This window comes from Octopus sinensis, linkage group LG1 (genome assembly GCF_006345805.1).
Source record: "Octopus sinensis linkage group LG1, ASM634580v1, whole genome shotgun sequence".
Taxonomy (NCBI): Eukaryota; Metazoa; Mollusca; class Cephalopoda; order Octopoda; family Octopodidae; genus Octopus; species Octopus sinensis.
The window spans coordinates 2,762,004-2,787,943 of record NC_042997.1 but is presented as its reverse complement, the minus strand read 5'-3'; the positions used below and the strand labels follow the sequence as shown (position 1 = coordinate 2,787,943).

At 34.6% G+C, this 25,940-nt stretch overlaps 1 protein-coding gene and 1 long non-coding RNA gene across 5 annotated transcripts in view; one reads left to right on the top strand and one right to left on the bottom strand.

Moving 5' to 3' along the window:
• LOC118765644 overlaps nucleotides 1-8,071 on the bottom strand; it is a 28,887-nt gene extending 20,816 nt beyond the window's left edge. The window contains exon 1 of the long non-coding RNA XR_005001513.1: nucleotides 8,045-8,071. This is a non-coding gene — a long non-coding RNA (uncharacterized LOC118765644). The remainder of the gene's footprint in view (nucleotides 1-8,044) is intronic.
• LOC115219228 overlaps nucleotides 1-25,940 on the top strand; it is a 532,468-nt gene that overhangs the window by 264,792 nt on the left and 241,736 nt on the right. The window lies entirely within an intron of this gene.

Here is a 25,940-nt window from a genome sequence, read left to right as displayed (position 1 = left end):
AAAATATACTGGCCATTACAGTTGGCATGTAATTTCTTACTCCAATAAATCGCTCAGTTTAATTCAAACTGCATTTTTATTAGGCATGGAGATTAATGTTACGTTAGTCGAGGAAGTTTTCCTGTCACTAGGGACTCGGATTTAAAGCATACAACATAGAATTAGACGGATGAGGAAGAATGCTTACAACACAAATTTTGGAACATTTAACGCTATTTCGCAAGATATACGTATTCGACAAAGTTTGCGTGTTTGTTCGTTTGTATGTATATGTATATGTGTACGTTTGTTCGTTTGTGTGCATGTGTAGATGTACATGTGTGAGTGTTGTGTGTTTTGTTGTGCTTGTTTGTGTTTCTATAACTATATATAGCATAAATCAATTGCTACTAATTTTCGCGCAAAGTCTGCAATTTTGAGGCGAGAAGGTAGGGTGATTATGTTGAAGTCACTACTTGCAACTTTTGCTTTATTTGATCAACCTCCATTGGTTGAAAGGCAAAGTCATCATCAACGGAATTGTAAACCATAAAATAAAGAGCTGTAGGAAACAAAATGTTACGCCGTGTTCAAGATTTTGCTACAACGACGGTTTAATAATCTTTCAGACTTAGGCACAGGGCCAGCAGTGTTTGAGAGAAAGATGTTTATCGATAGGAATCAGCCTATTACTTCACAGGTACTTCATTTTAGAGATCCCTTATGGATGACAGATAAAGTCATTATGAACGGAATTTTATCCCAGAATTTAAAGATCTTATAGAACTACTGCTATAGAATTTCTGCAATGCGCTAAAAATTCAGCCAGCTCACAACATTAATATAGATAATATGCAACTCAGTAATAGCAATAATAGTAATGGTTTCAACTTTTGATACAAACTTATCAATTCTAGGAGAGAGTTTCTTCTGTTATTTCCACCCAAGAACTCGACGAAATGCTTTTTGCAGATTGTTTAGAATCTCCATTAGTTTGTTGCACTAATACTGATAATAATAATCATTTCATATTTCGTTGGAAAGTTGTAGAGAATGATAAACGTTCTTGTGAGTCAAGCGGGAATCGGTGCATTGGAATATATATTGGACAGTTTTAAGGGCTGTGTAATTAACGTCGGAATTCATGCAAGGTTACAAGTCATCAAAAAGACAGCCCCTCTTGGCACAGGAAATATGTTAAAGGAAGTCTTGCCTATTAGAGCCGCAGGAGAGAAAGCAGTAAGGGACATTTGTCAAACTGTTGTTGACTTCTCCCAAACCGAAATGTCCAGACCGTTTAATATCTAATCTATTAAGATGTACAAAACCAAAGTAATAATGAGTATGGTGATAATGATGATGATGGTAATGATGATGAGGATAATGATGATAATAATAATAACGATGATGAGAGCGCAAACCCCAGCGTCTCTTCAATGATTAGCCGGAGATGGTTTTTAAAATGAGAATATCTGAAATAATCTTGACTGCTCTCACAAACGAAAATACTAAAAATGAATCCGACCGTTCTCAAAAATTAAGTAAAAAAGTGGTAAAATAATCCAGAAACCGTGTCCAGTAAGGAATTGATCGTAATAATATTTATTGGATGTGAAGGTGGGTGTGCTAGCCATGCTTGTAATACTATGTGTGTCGTCTGCAGTGGGAATAGGGACAGCTCTCTCTACGAAGGCCTTTTTTTAGTCTATCCACTGATATAATCTCTTTACGACCATTAAGGTATATAACGAAAAATTTATCCGGGCGTGAAAGAAAATGGAAAGGACCTGTATACGGTGCTGTTAACGGAGTTTTAACAACATCGTTGCGCACAATGAATGTGAGTCCAAGACGTAGAGCTTTTTCAAGGCAGAGTTAGACATGAAAGTGTCAAATAAGTAAGAGGTTTTAAACAGCAGCAATATATTCAAAATTAGTAAAACTAAAAATTGTCGAGGGTAAATTAAATTTATTATTGCTTATGGATATCTTTTTTTCTTTTTTTTTCTTTTACTTGTTTCAGTCATTTGACTGCGGCCATGCTGGAGCACCGCCTTTAGTCGAGCAAATCGACCTCGGGACTTATTCTTTGTAAGCCCAGTACTTATTCTATCGGTCTCTTTTTGCCGAACCGCTAAGTGACGGGGACATAAACACACCAGCATCAGTTGTCAAGCAATGCTAGGGGAACAAACACAGACCCACAAACACACACACATACATATATATATATATACATATATACGACAGGCTTTTTTCAGTTTCCGTCTACTAAATCCACTCACAAGGCATTGGTCGGCCCGGGGCTATAACAGAAGACACTTGCCCAACATGCCACGCAGTGGGACTGAACCTGGAACCATGTGGCTGGTTAGCAAGCTACTTACCACACAGCCACTCCTGCGCCTATGTTAGTGTTAATAATATGTTAGTGTTATTTAATTTCTAAACGGTTTCGCTGCCGTTTGTTTATGCAAATTGATTTTATTATGCGCCAGTCTCTACTAAGAGACGCGAGTAAAATTAATAGCACAGAAACGCTAATAAAACTTTGGAAACAGCAATGTCACGATAGCTTACATGGAAACCAAAAGCGTGCTTCCATGGGAGATAATCAGAAGTACTGAATTTGTCGACCCCGAAAGGATCAAACATAAAGTCGACTGCGGAGGAATTTAAACTAAGGACGTAGCGACTGATGAAATACCTCTAAGTATTTCGCCCGGGGTACTGCCAGGTTACTGCCTTATAATAATAATAATAATAATATTGATAATAATAATAATATAATAATAATAATAATAATAATAATAATAATAATGATGATGATGATGATGATGATAATAATAGTAATAATAATAATCATAAAATAAACAGACAAATACATAACAAAAACACCAGGACCTACAAACACAAATAACATACAGAAAATTGCACTACTAGGCATTGCACACATCCTACGCAGAACACATTCCATACAGTAACCATCAGAGCATCACAACAAATCACAGCACATACCCATTGCACACAGAGCTGCACTGGGTAGTGAAGTGAAAGCACGCTATAAAAATATACTACTGAATAATAATAATAATAATAATAATATTGTAAGTATGAAATTCATTTGATCCCAGCATTTTTTTTTTTTGCTACAAGAGCTTAAGTAATACCTTAAGGGTGCCTTGAATATGAAGTGAAAATTATGTAATCATACATGTGGAGGAAAGCATTACTACTACGAAAGATAATCCGCCGGATATGTGTAAGGAAGTAAATAACAAAATCTAAATAAATGGTATTGTAGTTACATATAAGAGCAAATATATATATATATATATATATATATATATATATATATATATATATATATATATATATATATATATATATATATATATATATATATATATATACATATATATATATATATATATATATATATATATATATATATATATATATATTATAATAATATAATAATAATAATAATAATAAAGGTAAAATTAATTAATTAATTAATTAATAATTAATAATTCCACCAAGTAGTGATTCGGTATGTAAAAGACCGTTTTTGATTTTTGATTTTGATTTTTCCAGTTTCAGCTATCGGTAAATTTAAACAATATTTTTTATAATAAGTGATAGGCAAAAAAATTTGCTTTCACCACACACCAAACTTTAGAAATAGCAGCCAAAAATCTAGCTATTTATTCTACTGTGAGAAACAACTCCCAGGCAATATATGCTCCAAATAATATCACGTAGGCAGAGAAAGAAAACAACGAAATTCACCCGACATTAGATTAACTGTGCACGCGTTTCGAAATTAGATAGATATGAAAAATGCAAGAATAGCACTTCTATTCTGATCATTTTTCTCATCAGCACAGTAATATATATATATATATATTATATATATGTTTACACATATAACCATCCGTCCCCCCCACCACACACACAATCACACAAATACACACGCACATATCTATATCCACAGAAATACATTTTTGTGTATAATATGTATGTGTGTCTGTGTGTGCATATAATTACTTATATATGATGATGATCATGATCATGATCATGATGATCATGAGGATGATGGTGATGATGAGGATGATGAAAAGTTTACGATTCTCTCTTATAGCTCTCTTCATTCTCTCTTATAGCTTAAAGAACGCAGGTCTTTACCATGTAAATGGGAAAAAAATTAAAAGGAATATTCAAATTATTATCTTCTGTTTTTATAAGAGATTGATTGATCTATAGAAATTAATAACGCCCTCGGTTCATATTTTCTTTTACGCTTGCAAATCTATGATATTGATACTAGTGAAATGTCAAAGACGTGTATTTAATAACAGAATTTTGGTGAATGCGTTAAAGTGTGTCGTTGTACTTGCTAAAATCATCAAAGATTTAAGTCTATTAATGTAACTAATACTGAATGGTTATATTTCGTATCAATTATGTTGAGGTTTTGACAGTGTTACTTGTAGTAATATAGAGAATATCATACCAGCTTTAAGTTTTAGTCTTGTTGTTACATTAGCTCTTCTGTGTTTGTGATTCTTTTTACCTGTGCGTGCTTCTGTGCGTGTGAGTTTGTTGAAGTGTGAATGCTAAAACCATCCACCAAACTAAAAATCCTATTGTTAGAAATTGCTGAACAGGAAATGTAGCGAGTTCGTGACTGACATTAATCTTGTCTGTATAACACGAAGAATGTGTTACAAAAGGCCATATTCCTATCTATAACTTCATTAACCAGCATAAACAAAAACGCTGATTGGGTGAGAGAGTAGGTCATTATTTCAAATCTGCTTCAGGAACATTTATTGTGTAAAGCATTTCATTACACATTCGATTCGATTCAATTAAGTTCAATAGAATTTATTGTCATCGTATTTACAATAACATATATTTCTGTTTACATTCTTTCATTCAGAGATAAAACAGGAAATGGTAATCGGGAGCATCATCTGTTGCTAAGCCTCCTTTATCACGTTCGGTCTAGTGATTAACGCATAGTATTACATCACACACTTTGAGTACGTCAGTGGAATAAATAATGCTGCCCTTGAGATAGTAAAATACACTGTTGACATAAAAATCATGCCGACATAGAATAATATCCAAGTTGAACGCCTGTGTGCTTTATCCGATTTCTATGTATTGGATCGGATGTGTTCTATGAAATTAATCCATTACAAGTTTTACTTTGAAAAACAATCTACAGCGCTCCTTCTAACAAGCATGGTATCAAACCTCGATTGACTTCACTGGTGGATATGTACGTTAATCATGTTCTCTTTCTTATGTGTAATAAAGACGACCTACAGGTTAATACCACACTGCACTGTATTTTTATATTCTATATTTCGTTCATAATTGTGGAGAGTTGTATAAAGATAATGTTAAATTTATATATTTATATATCACTCGGTTTGTTGAGATTAAGTAAGCATGAAGAGCCTGCGCGTGTGAAATCACATTCATCGCATTCATTTTGAGTGAATATTTATTGGTAGATATCATCGGACAATATTTGGACCCAAAAGCAATTGCAGAAGCAAAAAGACGTGGAATGATAGTTTGTATTGTGTTGTTATGGTGGCACTGCAACCGAAAATCAGAAGTGACATGGCATTATAAGATTTTTTAACTTGATGAGTAACATACGTAGATAGTTCCGAATATTAGACCATATATTAATAATAAATCCCATGATTCGTTTGTTCCGTTGTGTAATTACGTCAAGTTGTTTTACTTCATTGTCAGTTCTGGTAAGTTCCACGAATAGTAGTACTCGCTCTTCGTTAGAGAAATTATATCCATCACTCCACTTAGATTCATGGAAAGGAATTTGCTTTCGATTATCCATTTGTTTGAGGATAATGACCAGAGACTAAAAGAGAATAAATATGGGTGATATGTAATTTAGTAATTATTGTGTGAGAAATACACATCGTTTACTGAAAGTTTTTTTGTAATTAATTTGCTAAGGTAAGTTTTAGGCATGTAGTTGGATAATCCTTGAAAATAATCTAGTAATAAGACTATATTAGCCTTCTTTGTTACATGTATACTTGTTCATCAAATACACCTTCCAATTATCCTTTTAGCAAATGCCATTCAAATATGATAGTTTGCTGTGATCTGGGCAATATCCATTACATGATACTAATTCAAATGATTGAATATCTAGTCGGCCGAACCTGGTTATATATTTCGATTCATCCCTGATTTACTTATACACTGGAGCATAATATCATGCTACTGGTTATTGGTCTGTCATCAAGTATCACAGCTGAAGCACTTCGATTTTTCGGGGGAAATAAACATCGCATCTGGGATGTATCTGGAATGGGATAAGAGAGTCTTTTTATTCGAAAAAAAATTGAGGCTTAATTTGATGATGGTGGAGTATAATACTAATGTTAAATAACATCATATCTGTTTATTAAACATTTTACTAAAAGTTACGACTCTATATTTTATAGTTTAATCTGTCACTGCCCATCATTCATATTTTTCTTATGATATTCCTCTGCAATGAAAGCAAAGCGATAGATCCATTGATATTTGACACTATGTCCCTTCGGCATTACTGTCTGGAAATATACTCCCATGACAATAATATAAATAGCGGACGAGTATAATTGCTTTAAATATAAATGTAGTTTCTGCACTGATTATGATTGATGTATTTTTCAGTCATGAATTTTCTCTCCAACATTGTTATTATGATGTACTAGTTAGACTGGTGTAGACGGTCGGCTATAAATCTGAGAGTAAGGAAAAATATAAAAACTAGAATTGCCAATGGTACTGCCGACCGATCAATAGATATTTCGACATACTTCGTTTGCAAAATACATTTTCATAAAGAAAAGTCAATGTGAATATATACGCCGGTGTCTGGCACGTTCGTATATCAATTTACACAAGGCTATTGGGCGAACGCAATGATGACACATAGATTTCATTGGAATTGATCAGGCATATGGCTTATTACTGACTGGACAATATTAACAACTAACAATTATTGAGAAATTAGTTGGGCATGTTTGCTCAGGTGATTATTTTTAGTAACCTACATTATAGAAACTGGCACAAAGGAACAGATATATACATTCAGAGTTTAATAAATGCAATAATCAATAAATATTGTTAAAAGCCAATAGGAAATACAAGGACAATATACAATATACTTGATCAAGAATATTTCAGCTATTTTCAGTAAAAGCTATTAATGATAGAATATCGGGCAATATAAATTACTATGCCATAGAAAGACATGCAATATTGTGTTAAGCTCTAGATTAACATATTTCTATTTTGGTATAACATGTTTAAGTATGTTTTGTAGAAAAGGCAATATGTTCGACATATCCAACATCGTCAACAATTTATATTTCAAATACTTATGCAATGTGTATGCGGTCGATGATGCCGTAGCATTATTTACGATAAATGCATTTCCATCTAACAGACAATAGCAGTGCTTGTATTGAATTAGAAACAATGGCAAAATAGTAGACTGCTGGAGTATATCAATATCTGCAAAGTTAAATAGATTAATTAAGGAAACAATATTACAATATTGCTCTAAGTCAGTTGAACTGAACACGGCGATGTCGTATTCTAGAGAAAAATTTAGTATCTAATTACAAATGAGACCAGTAAGTAAATAATCTTAAAGGTTAGCACTAAATAATTTCACTTTCACTATTTTACTAGCTATCATTAATAAAGACTATTGTATATTTATTATATAGTTCATTGTTTTTTTTGTAATTGCACATAATTTTCTGAACTGACATAAATTCCAAAATTTCAAGCCACGAGATTTACAATAGATATGTACAAAACAATATATGCATTCAATATGCAAATAGAAAAATATCAATAATACATAAAATAAATTCGTTATTATTAGCATCGTTATTCGTGCCGCATATGAATGGGTGATCAATAATTGCTTGCTCATATGATCAAATCACGCTTTACACACACACACACACACACCACACACACACACACACACACATACATACGCAAGCACACGCACACACACACACACACACACACATATATCAACAACGCATGCATCTGATATGGGAATAAGAAGTATTTAATTGACATATTAATATGATTAACAAATGTATAAATGCTATGAAACCCAAATCAAAAATACACCAAGCGTTGCTCTGTGGTAAGAATTATGCTTTGAACCACGTGGTTCTGGGTTCAATCTCACTGCCTGGCATCTCGGGAAGGTATCTTCTACTATAAATTCGCGTCGTCCAAATTGTTGTGAATAGATTTGTTAGAGGAAAATTCAAAGAAGCCCGTCGTGTAAATTCATGCATAAATGTGTGTGTGAGCGCGCGTGTGTGTGTGTGTGTGTGTGTCTTTGGTATGTCCACAAGTTTCACAACTGGTGATGGTATGTTAACGTCACCTTTAAAAATAAAAAAAGGCTCCCTTTAAGGCAGTGCCCCAGCATGGTCACCACGAAATAACTGAAAAAAGTAAAAGAAAAGAGATGTATAGGTTTTCTTTTTTGTTTTTGAATATTCAACAAAAAAATTTCCAGACGCCTCGACGATTAACTTTGATTCAGAATATATGGTACGTAATGTACCCATAAAGAAATTATTTATTTTCTTGAGCAGCAGTTTTAAAAACTAGAATCCTGAAACTGGCAGTAGGCATAAACATAATTTAGAATTTTAAAACCACTTATTGTCTCAATGATAAGAATGTTCCACATATAGTGGAACTACCTAAGAACTAAGCTCTAAGTAATAACTGAAAGTGTATATAGACGTCGGTTTCCTTGAATAGATAGATATCAATAATATATAAAACATATAGCAATATATGCCTGGGATTTATCAGAGCGGAATTAAAGATATCGAAGCGAAAATTGTTTATATATTCTAGAATCGGAACTGACTTTCTCCAAACATCTCAGTGATGATCATTAATGCAGCCTAAACATATATAAATATTCGCAGCGCAGCGCTCTCATTCTTTATCTTTGTCTCTGCGTGTCTGTCTCCTTGTCTCCTCTTTCTTTCTCTTTACACATATGTGTGTGTATGTATGTGTGTGTGTGTGTGTATGTGTGTGTGTCTGTGTGTGTGTGTACTTACAGATAAGCATACATACAATTATATACACATATTTCTATGCACATCTGAAATATTTGTGCGTGCTCCATTAATCTGAATTTACTAGGCAGGACTTGCTAACGTATCGAACAACGCATCTAGTTCCTATAATGTATAATAAAATAGAAAGCATGGGCCATCCCTGACACGAAATTTATAAAAGTAACATAGCACGCAAGACTTCAAAACCAAAAACATCTTTACCGCCGAGAATAGAGATTTACAAACGTATGCAGACATAAGTGTTGGTTTCAAGAGTGAATGAAAAAAAAACAGGGTTCGATTCCATATACCGCTAATTATATTTATCTGCGTTTATTGTCTCTCTTTTGTCTCTCTGTTGCTCTTTTTGTCTGTCGCTCCCTCACTCCCTGTGCTTCTCTCACTACATGTGCATATGCATGTGAATATTCTTCCGCAAATGCTTCTACACACATATATGTAGAGACATACATGCAAACATACATGCATTCATATGTATATATGTATATGAGTTTGTATGTATGAATATGTGGGTACATATACATATTCATACATCATACATACATTTACATACATATATACACCGACATGACCCTCTGGCATAAGCCTATCACCCGGTATCGTCGAGTGTAGTCCAAGTGCCACTTGTTGCGTCTTTGTTTTGCAATGCTTCACCACTGTTCGTCGAATTTTTGCGATGGCTGAAACGAAAGAACAGCGTTCGTCTGTGAAAGACTGCTTTCTGCTGGCGAAAACGGTTGCCGAAACAAATATCATGCTTCAAATCGCTGACAGGGACGCTGCCATTCGAAAATCACAAGTTTACGAGCGGTTTTAATGTTTTAGGAATGGTCACTTACCGCTTGAAGTCCAACATCCTTCAGGACAATCGTCGACCTCCTCCCGAACTCATGGAAACATCACGAAAATTTATGAGCTGATCTTGGTGGACCATCGCTGGTGAATTCACGAACTTGTAGATATGACGTGTCTGTTCTGGAGTCCCTGCCAATGATTTCGATCCAGGAATAGCGAATGAAAAGATTTGCAACAAAATTTGTGTCTCGCTTACTCAAGGTAAATTAAAAGCAATCACGACTGGATGTGTGTCGTGAACTAAAAGAACAGTTATAAGTTCATCAGGATATTGACCCAGAAACGAAAGAGCAATCAAGTCAGTGAAAGCATTCAATATTACCACGGTCCCGAAGAGCGCGTCAAGTGAAGTCCAATGTCATGACGATGCTGGTTTGTTTTATCTATGGAAAAAGAATTGTACTCACAATATTTGTTCCTCCATGTCAAACTGCCAGCTCTAAAGCGTTTGCAATACGCGGTGAGTAGAACATGTGACGATCTGTGACAAAGTGGAAATAGTGTTTTCAACACGACAATGCGCCAGCGCACACTGCCTTGCGTGTGAGAGTTTTTGACCAAAAGTGGCTTGAGCCTGCTTACCCACCCTCCAAATCCATCCGATATTACTCCCTCGACCTTTTTTTTCTCTGCTCCAAACGAAAGAATGATTAAAGAAAGCGTTAAACGTAATGACTTCGCAACAGTTCAAGGACAGCTTCAGGCAGTGGAAAATGCGTCTGGACTGACACATTGCTTCAAATGGAGGATATTTTGAAGGCGATAAAAAGTGTAAACGTGTCTAAGTGAAATAATTACTATCGCAAAATCCCGCTTTCTTTTGGGTAACCCACTTCTTACACAGTGGAATTTCGTGTGTTGTTTGCATATCCATAATTAATTTATTACAAATTAAGGATAGGAAAATACTTTCAACCATACTTTTAATAGCTATAATTATGCTATATATAATTTTAAATTTTGTTATATATTCCTGTGTGATACAATATAGTTGAAATTTCCAGAGAAAATTAAGAGTTACGAAGGATTGAATGGACGTGGGGTTGGTGGCAACAGAACGTAGGACGCAATATAACGCCCTTTATTCAGAACGTTATGTTGAGAGACGTCTACTTTAATGTAGTCTAACTACGCGAAGACTTCAGCCGCAATAGATATAATCTCTTAAGAACGCCACATTCCAGGGAGGGTTTAGATGCTTACTAAAGGACCCCGATAACAGCCCCCCCCCAATACGATTATATGCGTTGATGAATTGTCTGTCAGCACTTATCTAGACTGACAGCAACAAGCATCATTTGTATAATGTTCAAGGATATTTCCATAGGTGTATCCAAAATGATATCCTTCAATAAGCAAGGTTGGTGAAATTGCTCGTGTAGTCGGTCACATTTAGACTATGCAACAAATAATACTGGGTTAAAAATTACCAGTAGCGTTGATAAGCGACCAGATATGCACGCATATACATATTCGTAAATGCAGGCAAAAATATGTATTAAAAAAAAAAAAGATTTACACACTCATATATACACATACATACATATAAATCTATATGTAAAATGTTGAAAAGCTATTTAAAAATACATTATTTCATTTTAAATTTATTTCATTCATGCTTTGTCAAAATTTTCACCGCACAAATGTCAAATAGCCCATGGTACAGTTCTAATGTCGCAGATCGAGAATTCGTAGATAGATCCATCGTATAAATTTAGGCTTATATTACATCTTAAGGCGGTGCTCCAGCATGGCCGCAGTCAAATGACTGAAACAAGTAAAAGAGTATAAGAGTATCTTAATTCATGGTTTTCATTTTGCATGAAGAAGCATGTGCGGTTCCTCATAATCATATATATGGAAGTTGACATACGGCATCTAATGTCACAGACCTGAGCTAGATCGTTGAGGGGACAAATACTTCAATGTCCATTTCATAGTTTAGCATTTCATCATAGCGTTAACTGAAAACATTCTAATCACCGCCTCAGATAGGCGAAGGTGCAAGAATGTAAGAGCAGATGTTTTGCGATATTTCTGATAATGCATTGTGTTTTCACTTCACATAAAGTAAGTTTAGGTTGTGGAACTAATACGCTATTCGCTTTCAAACTTTCACTTGTCAGGTGGGGTGCCATTAACATACATCTCAAACCTCGTCATTCTTATTCGTGCTTGAACTTCACTAACACACACACACATACAAACAAACTTTCACGCACATATATAAGGGCGTATCAGGATTATATATATATATATCAAGAGAAATATTCAGCTGAACGAAGTAAATATATGTAAGCACATATGAAATCATGAGAGGGAGGTAAACTATTAAACTAAGATTGTATAATAGCTTACAAATGTATATATATGCAGATATGTGTGTGTGTGTTTGTGTGTGTGAGTGAGTGTTTATGTGTGCCTGTGGTTGTGTGTGAATGTGTGTGAATTTGATATATTGCATTCACTACTCAGAAGGAATTGTAATTTCATAGTTATTGGAAAATAAGTACTTTCCAGGTATGCAAAGGAGTGTATATATCATATTTTACGTCTGGATATATTGGAACGCATTGGTCCATGTTATATATTACTAGTTATATTTCACACAAAATCACTGGCGCTTAGAATAAAACTGTTTCTATCTGATATCATTCTAAATATATTTTTGACGCTATATTTCATAATAAGGTTTATGATAATCTGTCTGTGCAAATTTAACTTGCTTCAATATATCATTCCGTTCAATGTCTGTGTGTATATGCGTTTGCGTACACACGCGCACACAAACACATACGCCCACACATATATACATACATTTACATATATGCACATATATATATATATATATATATATATATATACACATACATGCATACACATATACGTATATACATATATATATATATATATATAATATATATATATATATATAGTGAGAATTTACAAAAAAAAACAAAGAAGTCAGGCGTGCAGACAACAAAGAGATGTATTAGTTTAACGCTAGGGAAGGGAGAAAGTCTTTTACGTTTCGAGCTTACGCTCTTCGACAGAGAGGAACACAGATATAAACAGGGAGAGAAAGTAGAAAACTGTTTAGTGGCTATCTATCTATTATGGCGAATGCCGGAAAGATGGGTCACACAGGTGGGCAAGGAAGAAGGGGAGATAACAAATTAGTGGGGATCCCAAAACGAAGGTGTGAGTGGGAGGAAGTAGGTGAGAGAGAAATTGAGGAGAGAGGAGGAGGGTTAGATGAAGAGGGAAGGAGATTTGAGCCCATGTGGCGCAAAGGAACGAAGAGAGAATATTTATCTCTGCTGCTCACGATGAAGACAGGAGACCGGATGGACCTTGTGCAAGGACAATTTAAACACAGACATATTTTGTAAAGAGTGACTGGTAGGGCGAAATGGCGCTAGACCGGGTGTCATTGCCGAATCGGATGTCTCCGAAGCGTTCCGCAAACCGGTCAGCCATCGCCGTCCCGTTTGACCGATGTATAGAGAAGGATAGAGAGAGTAGGTGATGCAGTAGATGATGTTGCTAGACGTGCAGGTGTAGGAGTCAGTGATATAATAGGGTCGGCGATGGGTGTCAGTGAGGAGGGATGTGTTGGAGAGGTAAGGGCAAGTGCGGCTGCGTGGGGGAAGCAGGAAAACGAGCCGGGTTGGGAGGTTGGGTGAGGGAAGAATCTGTGGTCCAAGAGGTCTCGTACGTTGTGGGTTCGTTAGAAGGATGGGTCAGTTAGAGAATATTTGCGAAGTGGAGGGGGCGGACTGTAGTCGCCGAAGGTTCGGAGAATGGTGCGTTGGAGAGATAAGGTGGTCAGGTGGTAGGTGAGGTGAAACGGGGGACGGGTGTCGGCGGGTCTGGTGCTGAGGGAGAGAGAAGATGTACGGTGTACGGAACGTGATCAGGCAAGGGCTGTGTGGATAGTGGTGAGGAGAAATCTATGTAGCCTGAAGTGGCGAGCCATGATTTGAGACTGAGTCTAAAAGAGATGGTTGTCACTGCAAAGCCAGCGTAGACGGAGGAATTGGGAATAGGGGATGGAGAGCTTTGTGTGTTTGGGGTTGGAGGAGAAGTTGAGGTATGAGTGTGAGTCTGTGTGTTTGTAGTGGATGGAAGTGGTGAGAGTGGAGTGATGAATGCTGACCGAAATGTCGAGAAATGCGACTGAGGTGTCGGAAATAGTGCAGGAGAAGTGTAGGGCAGGATGGAAAGACTTGACAAAAGAGAAGAAAGAGTTTAACTTTTCGCGGGAGAGTGAGATCGCACTGATACATTCGTCAATATAACGACCACATAGTTCAGGAATGGGACCAGGGAAACTGGGGAATATTTGGGCCTCAACGTAGCCAACGAACAGCGATACCTGCTGGTAAAACTCAGCCGCGAATGAGAAACTGTTAAATGAGAGGATGAGTTTGGCCAGACGAAGGATTATGGACGTGTTAGATTGGGTACTGGGTCGAAGGTCAATGATATGATATGCCGGAGTGCACGCAGCCCCTCGTGGTGAGGGATCACTGTGTATATACTCTTGATGTCAAGAGTGAAGAGAAGTTTAGAGGGGTCAGGTGGGAAGGAGAAAGAGTTGAACAAACAAAAAGCATGGTTGGTGTCATGGATGTGAGAGTGTAGGGAAGCCAGGGGGGGACATGGACACGATCAAGATATCTGGAGATGAGATCGGTGGGGCAGATGCCACCGGAGAGGATGGTACGGCCAGGGTTGTTAAGTTTGTGGATTTTGGAGAGGAAGTAAATTGTGGCAATGCGAGGTGTGCGGACATATTTATGTATGTATGTGTAGGTATGCGTGTGTAGCATCCGTTATATAATGTTTTCAAAGTAATGAAGACCAGTTTGTAACGGAAGTGACATCCTCTTTTCCTCTTTCTTTGATGACATTACATACCCATGACGAAGATTTTTCTCCTTCCACCTCCAGTAAACCAATCTCTGTTTGTTTCGCAATTCATACTTTGTCAATCAAATATAGCAGCATGTGTCTTTTAGCAACTACCGACATTCCACTTCTCCAGGAATAACAGCAACTATCTCTCTTGTACCTAATATGGCGATATTTTCTTAGAAAACTCATGTGAGGCGGATTGTTCACGACTCTCATAATTCAAGTTTATATTATTGTGGGACCACTGTATATTGCCTTAATGAATGGTGGTTTCTTTATTATATCATTTCACTGTATAATGTCGATGGATTTGTGAGGAACGCAAACACGTTCTTCAAATCAGCTTGCACTTTCAATCATTGCGACATGCACAAATCTGGTTATCGGCTTTTCTTTGTTTACATTTCTCTTTTGCCCTTTCCCACTCACCTTCTAGAATACAACAGGCTCCAGCGCTCTGTTGCTTCTCATTTCATTGACAAATCTGCTTTGTTGTTTTACTGTGTGTTTAAGCGTTTTATTCCGAAGCTGCAAAATGAACTGAAATAAATGACATGTGTATTCTATGCGTTGTGTCACCATGACATTCATTTCAATGTATAAAGCAACAATGATGTTTAATTCCATTATGAAACAAATGCGTGAATCAGTTAAAATTTTCTAACATTTCTTCTATCAGGTTTCTGTAATTTTTCTGTTTTAATACTCTCTTCGGTCTAATTGAGTTAATGGAATTATGTTCGTCCACGTGACCCAAAGACTAAATATTAACACGAGATATTAAAATGATAAACCTGCCGGCAAATACCCCTTAAATAGATAACTAAATGTCATGTGTAAGCATACATATTTAATGACATTTAGAGTTTTCCCTTTTGGTAAAACATTGCACACTGATCTCTATATAAATTATATATATATATATATGTGAATGTATGTGTGTGCGTGTATGTGTGTGTGTGTGTGTGTGTGTGTGGTGTGTGTGTGTGTTGTGTGTTTATAAGCAACAAGGTGCATTGAACTTTGTACTTGAATCTCTGGGAATGAACTGGTAAACCAAGTTAAATCCACTAGCTGTAGTTGTTGTTTACTGAAGTGCATGAGCAAAAATGTGATCAAGTACGCCATAGCCACATCTAATAGAGATAGCATCACAATCTCTTTTCAGATCCCGTCATGCACACTTGTCGCAGTGTATTTGACGGTATATACCAATGTCTACTGATTAATATCTGCAAAACTGCAGTTACTACCTTTTACAAGACTTAGAATCATGCATCACAACCAGCTAAACAATAAATTAATTTATTTAAAATTTATTCTAACGCACTTTACAATAATTAATCATTTGAATAGAGGAATATATTCTCCTCACTGTGGATTAAAGCTAACAACATACGATGACCTATTATGCATGTTTGAAAAGTAGCCTGACGACACAGCATGATAGCCTGCCAGTTACAGCATATCACATTGAAATCTTTGATAGATTTGTATTGTATTTGGAAAAGTATACTTTTCTCGCAATGTTGTAGAGCCATTGAACAAATTCAGCAATATACTTCAAAATTTGCTCTTCATTTATTTATTGTTAGTTCTTTGGATAAGTTAAAGACCATCAACCAGTTGTGAGTGAGAATCACATTATCTTAGTTTAGACAACTCTTTAGAAGAAAATATCTCATAGACCACCTGCAAGATTGTCTGCACCCAATGATGTAGATTAGTTCTTGTTGATAAAGAGCAGGCATTGCTTAGAGAGCAAAGATATTCTGTTATGATCAACGTTACATATTTGAAGATCTCAACAGTTGAGGTTTAAAAAAAACAGTCTTTTCATGTAAAATTTATATAATTGTACCACAAAATATCTTGATTTGATGTCTGCATGTATTTGCCATACACAAAACTATCCTTTCCCTTTCGCTTTCTTTCTACACTTAGTTGTGCAGCAAAAGTCGATTTATCGCTCTTCCATATCCGCGCTCTCTTTCACTTTCACTTATTGCATCTGGAGTATTGTTTATATACATGACTGCATTTTGTGCAAGACGAAAGGCGTTGTAGATAAAATTTTTAAATCCTAAATCGCTCCTTTCAATACATTCCTCCGATCTACGATTTATATGCTATGTTTTTCAAATGATTTTGCGATGTCTTCTTAATTTTCATTTTTATACCACAAATTTAATGGATTAATGATTTGAATTTTCAATTTTATTTCTATTTGTTACTCTGTTTGGAAGATTACAATATAATTATTGTACTACATTTGGTTGTGTATAATTTGATTGCGATAAAATTAAAATTATAATTAAATATTCCAAAGACTATTAAAGAATATTTTCACCATGCTTACTCGAGCTTTCAGAATTTATCTGTAATTCTTTTCTTTATTTCTTTAAATATTATTGTTCGATTTATGTGCGTTAATATTTTTGGATTAATTCACATTTAATGTTATATGACTAAAGAATTCTCATCACCCAGTGTCGTTTAAAACTACATTGTTTTAAACGGAGGGAATTTGAAATATATATTTCAGAATGTTAAATCAGTAAAAAGATTTACAAAACAGCAAATATCAATAAGGATTTTAAAGATGCCAGCAAAATGGGCGTTTTATTATTAGGTAGTCATGAAAGTCATTGCGGAATTTTTAATTTTGGTTTTAAATTATGTATTTTCAAATTAATTTTTGTTAAATTATTATGACATTATATATCATTCTAAATCCCGTTTTCGCTCTATCTGATCAAGCTATTCTGTTTCTTTATGAATAATTAGGCCATTTTTCCCGGAAAGTTGAATGCAACATGGACAAAAAGCAAATTCGCACAATTTTCTTATTCCAGTTCAAGCAAGGCCTAAAAGCTTCTGAAACAGCTTGCGATATCAACGATGCGTTTGGCCTAGTAACCGCTAATGAACGTACAGCAAAATGGTGGTTCAAAATTTGTCGTAGCGGTGAGGAGAGTATTGATGATAATAAGCGTAGTGGTTGACAACGATCAACTATAAGCTTTACTCAAAGCTAATCCACGAACAACTATTCGAGAGCTTGCTTCTGAATTAGATGTAGGGTACACGACAATTTCCAACCACTTGAAAGAGATTGGAAAAACAAAAATAATTGAGAAATGGGTGCCGCACGAATTAAACGACAACCAAAAAAAAACAAAGGGCCATTTTGAAGATTCATTTTCCCTTCTTTTACACAAGAACGAGCCGTTTCTCGAACGAATTGTAACTTGCGATGAAAAATGGATTCTTTACAACTACCGGCGACGCTCAGCTCACTGGTTGGACGCCGACGAAGCCCCACAGCAGTTCCCGAAGCCAAAGTTACACCAAAAGAAGGTTATGGTGATTGTTTGGTGGTCTCCGGCCGGTCTCATCCATCACAGCTTTTTGGATCGAGACGAAACCATTACGGCGGAGAAGCACTGTCAGCAAATGGATGAAATACATAAGAATCTCCGACAACAGCTGTCAGCAATGGTCAATAGAAAAGACCAATTCTTCTCCACGACAACACTCACCGCACATCGCACAACTGACCCTGCAGAAGTTGAACGAATTGGGCTACGAAACTTTGCCTCATCCACCATACTCACCAGACTTCTCGTCTACCGACTACCTCTTTCTCAACTTCCTGCGTGAGAAATGCTTCAAAAAGCAAGACGATGCCAAACACGCCTTCAACGACTTCATCGCCCAGAAGACAGGATTTTTACGCTACTGGCATAAATAAACTTTTTTCGCATTGGCAAAAGTGTTTTGATTCTGAGGGTGTTTATTTCAATTAATAAAGTTTTGAGCCGAGATATGTGCATCTGAATTTAAAGGTTAAAAACAGCAATAACTTTCTTGACAACCAAATACTTTCGGCCAGGGAAATTTTAATTAGTACTACACTTAGCAACTTAGTCGTCTTAATCTAATATGTCCTTAGAATTTGTGAATATTCCATTGTGAATATAAGGTATGTATTTCATATATAATATTAAACATATATATGATTGTCAACTGTTGCTGTATAACGTAACTTACGTACGCATATACGTAGCCGAGGTATAAAGCCTCCTTTCGACTTCACATCATAAATTTGTCTCTCAGTTTTAAGCATGTCTGTAACTATCTACATCTAATTCATGAAGAAATCATTCCAGATAACTCTATAACATTATGTTATCATATACCATCATGTTAAGTTTGTGTTATGTTATAATCTCTAAGTGGGAAAGAATAAATATAAAACTTTTGAATTTTGTCTCTGCTTACCTGTGTTAAACCAATTTTTCATAAATAATCATCGGTACTTATTTTAAATAATTCGAATTCCAGTTTGCTGCAACAAACCTTCCTTAAGAATAATTGGTTTAATGGAAATTGATATTCTCGATACGGAGACCTATCCAAGTGGTTATAAATTCATTTCGAATGCATGAATCATATCACCGCATTAATATTGTTATATAATTTTATTCTTCATAACGGCGGTGCTTTTGAGAAATACACGATTGTAATATGTTATTCGGTTCATGTCACAAAGAATATTCCACTCCCAGCTTCATATTTCATCCAAACATTAATCTATCAAGTTAGGACGTCGGACAAAATATTTAGCGCGATTATTTTATGACATATCGTGTGTTGGGCCCAAATCCCACCGTAGTCAACATTGGGTCTCATCTTTCGTGGTCGATAAAATAAGAACCCTCTAAACGCTGCATGCGATGTATTTGCATATTCCTAGACTCTGAAAATTCATTGTCCCGTACAAATTGTTTTTTTTTTTAAAATATGTTATTATAGAGGGCATCGAAAAAAGTATTTTGAAGATATATAAAATTTACATATCCTCCACCATTTGCAATAGCTTTACAAATTTCGTTTTGCATTAGCGCAAGTTGTATTTCTAAATCATTCTCAAAAGTTCACAAGGCGTTAGATATCCAATGTTTATAGATTTAAGTAAAGTTAACAGATGCTGGCAACTAACTTAAGGCAAATTGAATGTTTTACTAAACTGAAATTGTGAACTTGTTTAAAGTAAAGCGAGACCATATCATTCGGTAGCAAGGAAATGACAAACCGATGATTTTTAATGCTCCTTTCGTCTTATGCGTGTCTATCTATGTACATATCTAATTCTATACACACACACGCATGGTGACATACATGCAGAAACAAACACACAGACACACACACACACACACACACTTATATATATATATATATATATATATATATATATATATATATATATATATATAAATAAATATACATATATATATATATATATATATATATATATATACACATATATATATATATAACAAAAGGAGGAGCATATTTCCACGCAGGAAAGAATATAGGCAGATTTATTGTTGAAAATGCAGCTAAAATTGTAAAACTTGTAATATATAAATTCCAAATTAGTTTCAACAATAGTTTTGGTTTTTAGGTGTATTTTCAACAACAAATTTGACTATGTATATATATATATATATATATATATGTGTGTGTGTGTGTGTGTGTGTGTGTTTACATACGTACACATGTACCTATGCATATATATATATTGAACTAAGATATATATATATATATATATGTATATATATATATGTATATATATATATATATATATATATATGTATATATATATATATATATATATATATATATATATAGCCTTGATATTAACTCTCACGCGACTCTGCATCTTTCTTTCTTTCTTTCTCTCCCATTCCCTTTTTCGTCTTTTTTTCCCTCACTTAACTTGTCTCTTCCTCTCTCTCTCATTCTTCATTCTCTCTCTCCCTTTCACCATTCTTCATGGTCTCCTCGCACCATTCCCCTTCTTCTCTCTCTTCCTCTTGCTCCTCCTCCCCCATTCCCGTCGTCCATCTGCGACGATACTTCCGTCGTAACTGCTATCCTGTCTTTTCTCGCCCGCCTTGTAAGGCTACTGGTCGACTACATTTGCTCTCTCTCGTCGTCCACGATAATCCAGCGTTTGCAATACTTTTTTTCGTCTGGCGTTAACAGCCCTTCTTATCTTGTTCTCCTTGTCCTGTCTCTCACTGTTATATATTTATTTTTCCACTGTTTATATATATATTTTTTACTGTTTATATGTTTGTACTGTCGTTACCGTCTTGCCTTTTTTTTACCCCTCTGCGAAAAGATCTCAGAATTTTAATTGATTTGCTTTTCGCGGGAAGGAATTTTTCTTCGAAGTATACGTCTCGCTTTTATCCTTCGAAACGTTTAGTAGATGAAATCTTAGCGACTGAAGAAGGGGTTTTTTCGTTGTGTTTATTGTCCTGTATCTCTCTCTTTTTTTGCTTGTCTTGTTCCTTGGTTTGTGTCTATGTGTTTCGTCTCTCTATGTGTTCGACGTCTTTTTGGTGTCCTGTACACATATATGCGTGTATATGTACATGTAGAGGTAGGTACGTACATATATGTTTATATATATACATATGTTCTATTTTATTAACCTATATATATATATATATATATATATAGAGAGAGAGAGAGAGAGAGAATTAAACAACCAATGCATGCATATCCATTTTTACTTTCTCCCTCCTTCCCTCTCTTTTTCTCACTTTCTTTTCGTCTTTCCTTCTTTTCCATTCCTCATTCTACGGATGACTCTACCACACCTGACCACGTACTATACTTGTCTAGAAGTCAACTTAAATTACTTCGACCATATATAAAGTCATTCCATTAAAAACCTTATATTGTGATACGTGTTGCTTGTGGGAGATTTTCCCTAAGAGACGAAATTTCTATGCATATATATATATATATATATATATAGAAAGATAGATGGATAGATGGATGGATGGATGGCTGGGTAGATAGATAGATAGATAGATAGATAGATAGATAGATAGATAGATAGATAGATAGATAGATAGATAGATAGATAGATAGATAGATAGATAGATAGACAAATGTGTCTAAGGGGATTCTGATCAGCCAATTACTACTTGAAATGTGATTTTGCTGTTCATTTCGTTTGATAATATTCTCCTATTCTCCTTTAAACTTTTAGTTTTCAGCCCATTTTCATAATCGGCAATTGTTCAATGTAGAGTTTTGATGCATATGATTAATTCAGAAACTTGCAACGGATTGGCTCACTTTCTGATCATTCAAACTACTAGCGAATACTTATATAATTGCCATGAATAATCAGCTTCGACACAATATGCGCGCGTGAATGTTTAAGTGTGGGTAATGCTGTTTCTTTCCGTGTGTATCTATAATTATACATAAATGCGGTTATGTATGTTGAGTTAGTCTTTGTTTTTGTTTGGGTCATATAGCGATTTTTTTTTTCCCTTGAATACCTGATAGATGTGACATTTACTGACCTCTGGAATTCTGTACGATTCATCTCTGTTAGAGTTAAGACGAATTCATATGAGTAATCTCATATATTTTAAACAAGACGACGAGTAACTGACATTTGTATTTCTGTCAATAAGGAATTGTAGCACTTTATGCATCCCATTATGATTTGTTCATTTAAATAGAGCTAATATTGAGATCTGCTAAATCCTTTGTGTATATCTACGTGGTGTTATATTTTGTACAGAATTACTGTTTTTTTTTATTGGTTTTGTTTATCAGTAAGAGAATGAATATCGGAACAATGTAGCTTGTTCAGCAAGAAATTGGGCGAGTTCCTTTTGTCTTCATATGAAACTCTAAAACTATTTAACATATGTGTATTATATCTAATCTAAAAGCCCCGATAATATGTCATATTAATAACCATCATAACAAAATAAACATGCGTTATAACATTATTTGTTGTTTAACATAAAACAAAATTCCCATTTGTCATATTTCTATTATTTCCTCATTATTGAGGAGCATTCTATCTAACTACTAATGAGTCTTTCGTTAGTGTGAGTGAGAACAAAGCATCTATCTTCTAATTGCATTGTCAAACATTGTGAATGGACCTTAATGTTTATGAGTATAGTTATTTCCTCGTTACATAGCTATATAAGCCATTTAATATAATACACTAAACAATTAAACATATTTTCATTTATGAGGTGTCAAAATACTTGTCGCACAAGACACTTCGCAAGAATCATGATTATATAATTAAAGTTTCTTTCACAAAGGTCGAGCATCACCGTAAGGCATAGGCACCTGGTCAATTTCCTACGGTTTTTACTGGTCTAGGATCCCAAGTCTGATCTATGTATGTCATAACGTACTCTCAATATTATTATGACCCAGTGCATTGATTTGTTGCTAAGACAACTCGGTACAAACATATGTTATCTTTTCTTTATTCTTCCCATTTTGATTCCTGATGAACGTAGAGACACTGAAATAATTTGCCTTTTTCTTGACTAACACTGAAATTATGACATTTGTTATTTGTCTGTCACCAATATTAATGTTCGTTTTCCATATTTATAATTGCGTACAAAATTGCATATATTATTCCAACAATTCCCTCTTTCTCTCATAGCTTCTATATGTTCAAGATATCACATTTTGAATATATTCCTACTGTGCCTAATATCTATTTATATTAAATATTTTAGACTGTGCATCAGCTAATCTCGAAATAATGTAGATTAACTTTTTATATATCAGTCACAATGAATACCTTTGCAATTAGATATACTTAGCAATAGTCTTGTAACAATACACGTATAATGACAAATTATTTATAAAACAATTTAACATTAAACTGAACAATCATGACTTTTACAATATAAAATTTGACGGCAACTACAAGATTTCCTCTGCCGCAACTTCATAATTCTGATCTGCGCTATGATGCTTCATGTTCCAAGGATGAGAATGGAATGATGCATCGCTTCATATTGTTTTTTATTTTTAGCTTGTCTTTGAAGATCGAAGCGTGGCCTTCCAACTGACCTTCCTTTTGGGAAATTTAAATTTATAATGATAGTTTCAGAATTTAATGGAATAGATTATTTTATGCACTTGGTGGTAGAAAAACAATTCTTTATTGGTTCAGGAAGCACTCATATTACTGACAATCCATATTAAATTTTAACTGATACGATATAAATCGACAAATTTCAAAGGAATTGAAAGACAGTGGATGATTAGTAATATCCTCAGCTGTTATTGTACATCTGTAAACCAGGCTTAATTAAATGCATTGACATTCAAGTGGGTATACAAAATTGCTTATTCAGTTACAATAATGCTTCTTAACATTAACACTTGATCCCAACGCTATCCGTCCGCTACAAAACCATGCCTATGTCACATCACAATGCTAAGAGAAAATTATTTCAACTCAACACTCCATGCTCTCTTTAACATCATCTCAAGACAAATAGAAGGAAAATTCACATTATATTCAGGAAGTTTCTAGATTAATAGCTCCAAACAAATTCCATGTAAATGACTAACACCCGTATATAGCTTTGCAAACAATAACGCTTTACTCGAACGTGCTATGGTGCCCCAAAATTGACTATAATATGAAACATCATTAACTATCCTTTATAGGTGGTGCTATCGCGTCAGATATGTAAATCGGTTACTGTGTATATATTTTTCTTTCCGTTCGTGTTCTTGATTATGTGTTTATATTTTTAAGCATGTGAATTTCTACGTGTTCATTAGATTGTTTGTTACGATGATTATTCGAAAATATAGCGTTTCCTATTTAAAAAAAAATTTGTTGAGACCTAAAATATTACTGCTCTGTTAATTGGATTTTTAATTTATTTATTTGACATAGCTTTTCAGTATGCATATTTCTCTTCCCTTGTTACGATGCTTGGCTTTGATTTATCCATGCCCCTTAGTTCATCTTTATGTACATCAATTATGTTGAAAGGATAAAGAACCAGAGTTTTTAACCTAAATTTAAATATTTAAGAAAATGTGCTTTTTGCCATATAAATATATCACAAAGTGTGAGTAGATAATTAGACTTAATAAACCTCACAAAATGTAACTTAATACAGTCGGGACATATGGAGTATTTTGTGATACACAGTCTAAAGGGATATGAACAATAATTCATAATTCATATTTAATTATATTCATTTTGTCTCCTGATTTCATACAAAAACACATTGTTTTTACTTGTGACCGATATTAAAATAGGAATTTAAGATATGTACCGCACAAATTACATTTTATAAATATTTACTTTCATTTCGGAAGTTTAATATTTGAATACGTTTCATACATATTCAACGGATTTATTAAGTGAGAGGATGGTATTTAAAAACCTTGCAAATTTTCATATAGAATCACAATTGTGTATTTAATCAGCATTTATTTCGATTAGGTTTGATGCATTTGAAACGTATCAATTAGGCAAGAATCATAAATTCAGTTATTAACAACGATATAAATTATGAAATATTAATATCATTGCTGGAAGGAGTAAATTATGCATAAATATCAATTAGCATATCCGATCTGTCTTCATTTATCTCTTACGTAACCAATAATGGATAGAAGTATGATCCCAATGCATCAAATCAAACCAAAGGTTCTTCACCCAGCGTTATACAATCAAAGATAATTTCATCCGTTCTCTCCCCCGTTTTAATGATCTAATCTACATATACATATATCAAGATATTCCATAGCATATTACTCTATGAATTCTAAATTCAAATATATGCATACATATCCACGCACATATATCGCGTGTTTTGTTTCTTATACATTCAACATACATAAATACATATACAAGAACACAAATATGCATATGTCTAATTATTTTACTAAAACTTCGATGGAACAACCACATAGCACATTTACAGAATCAAATTATTGCCTGCAGAATGAGTTGACAGGAAGACAACCTTCTTACCGTGCTCACCTGGGAACGCTATAAGGAATATAATGAACGACATGAATGCAAAATCGAAAACGATAGGCTCTAGCGTTAGATTAGCATTTGATTAAGATTTATTCAAGCAAGAGCATTAAAGAGAACTGGCTTTCGTT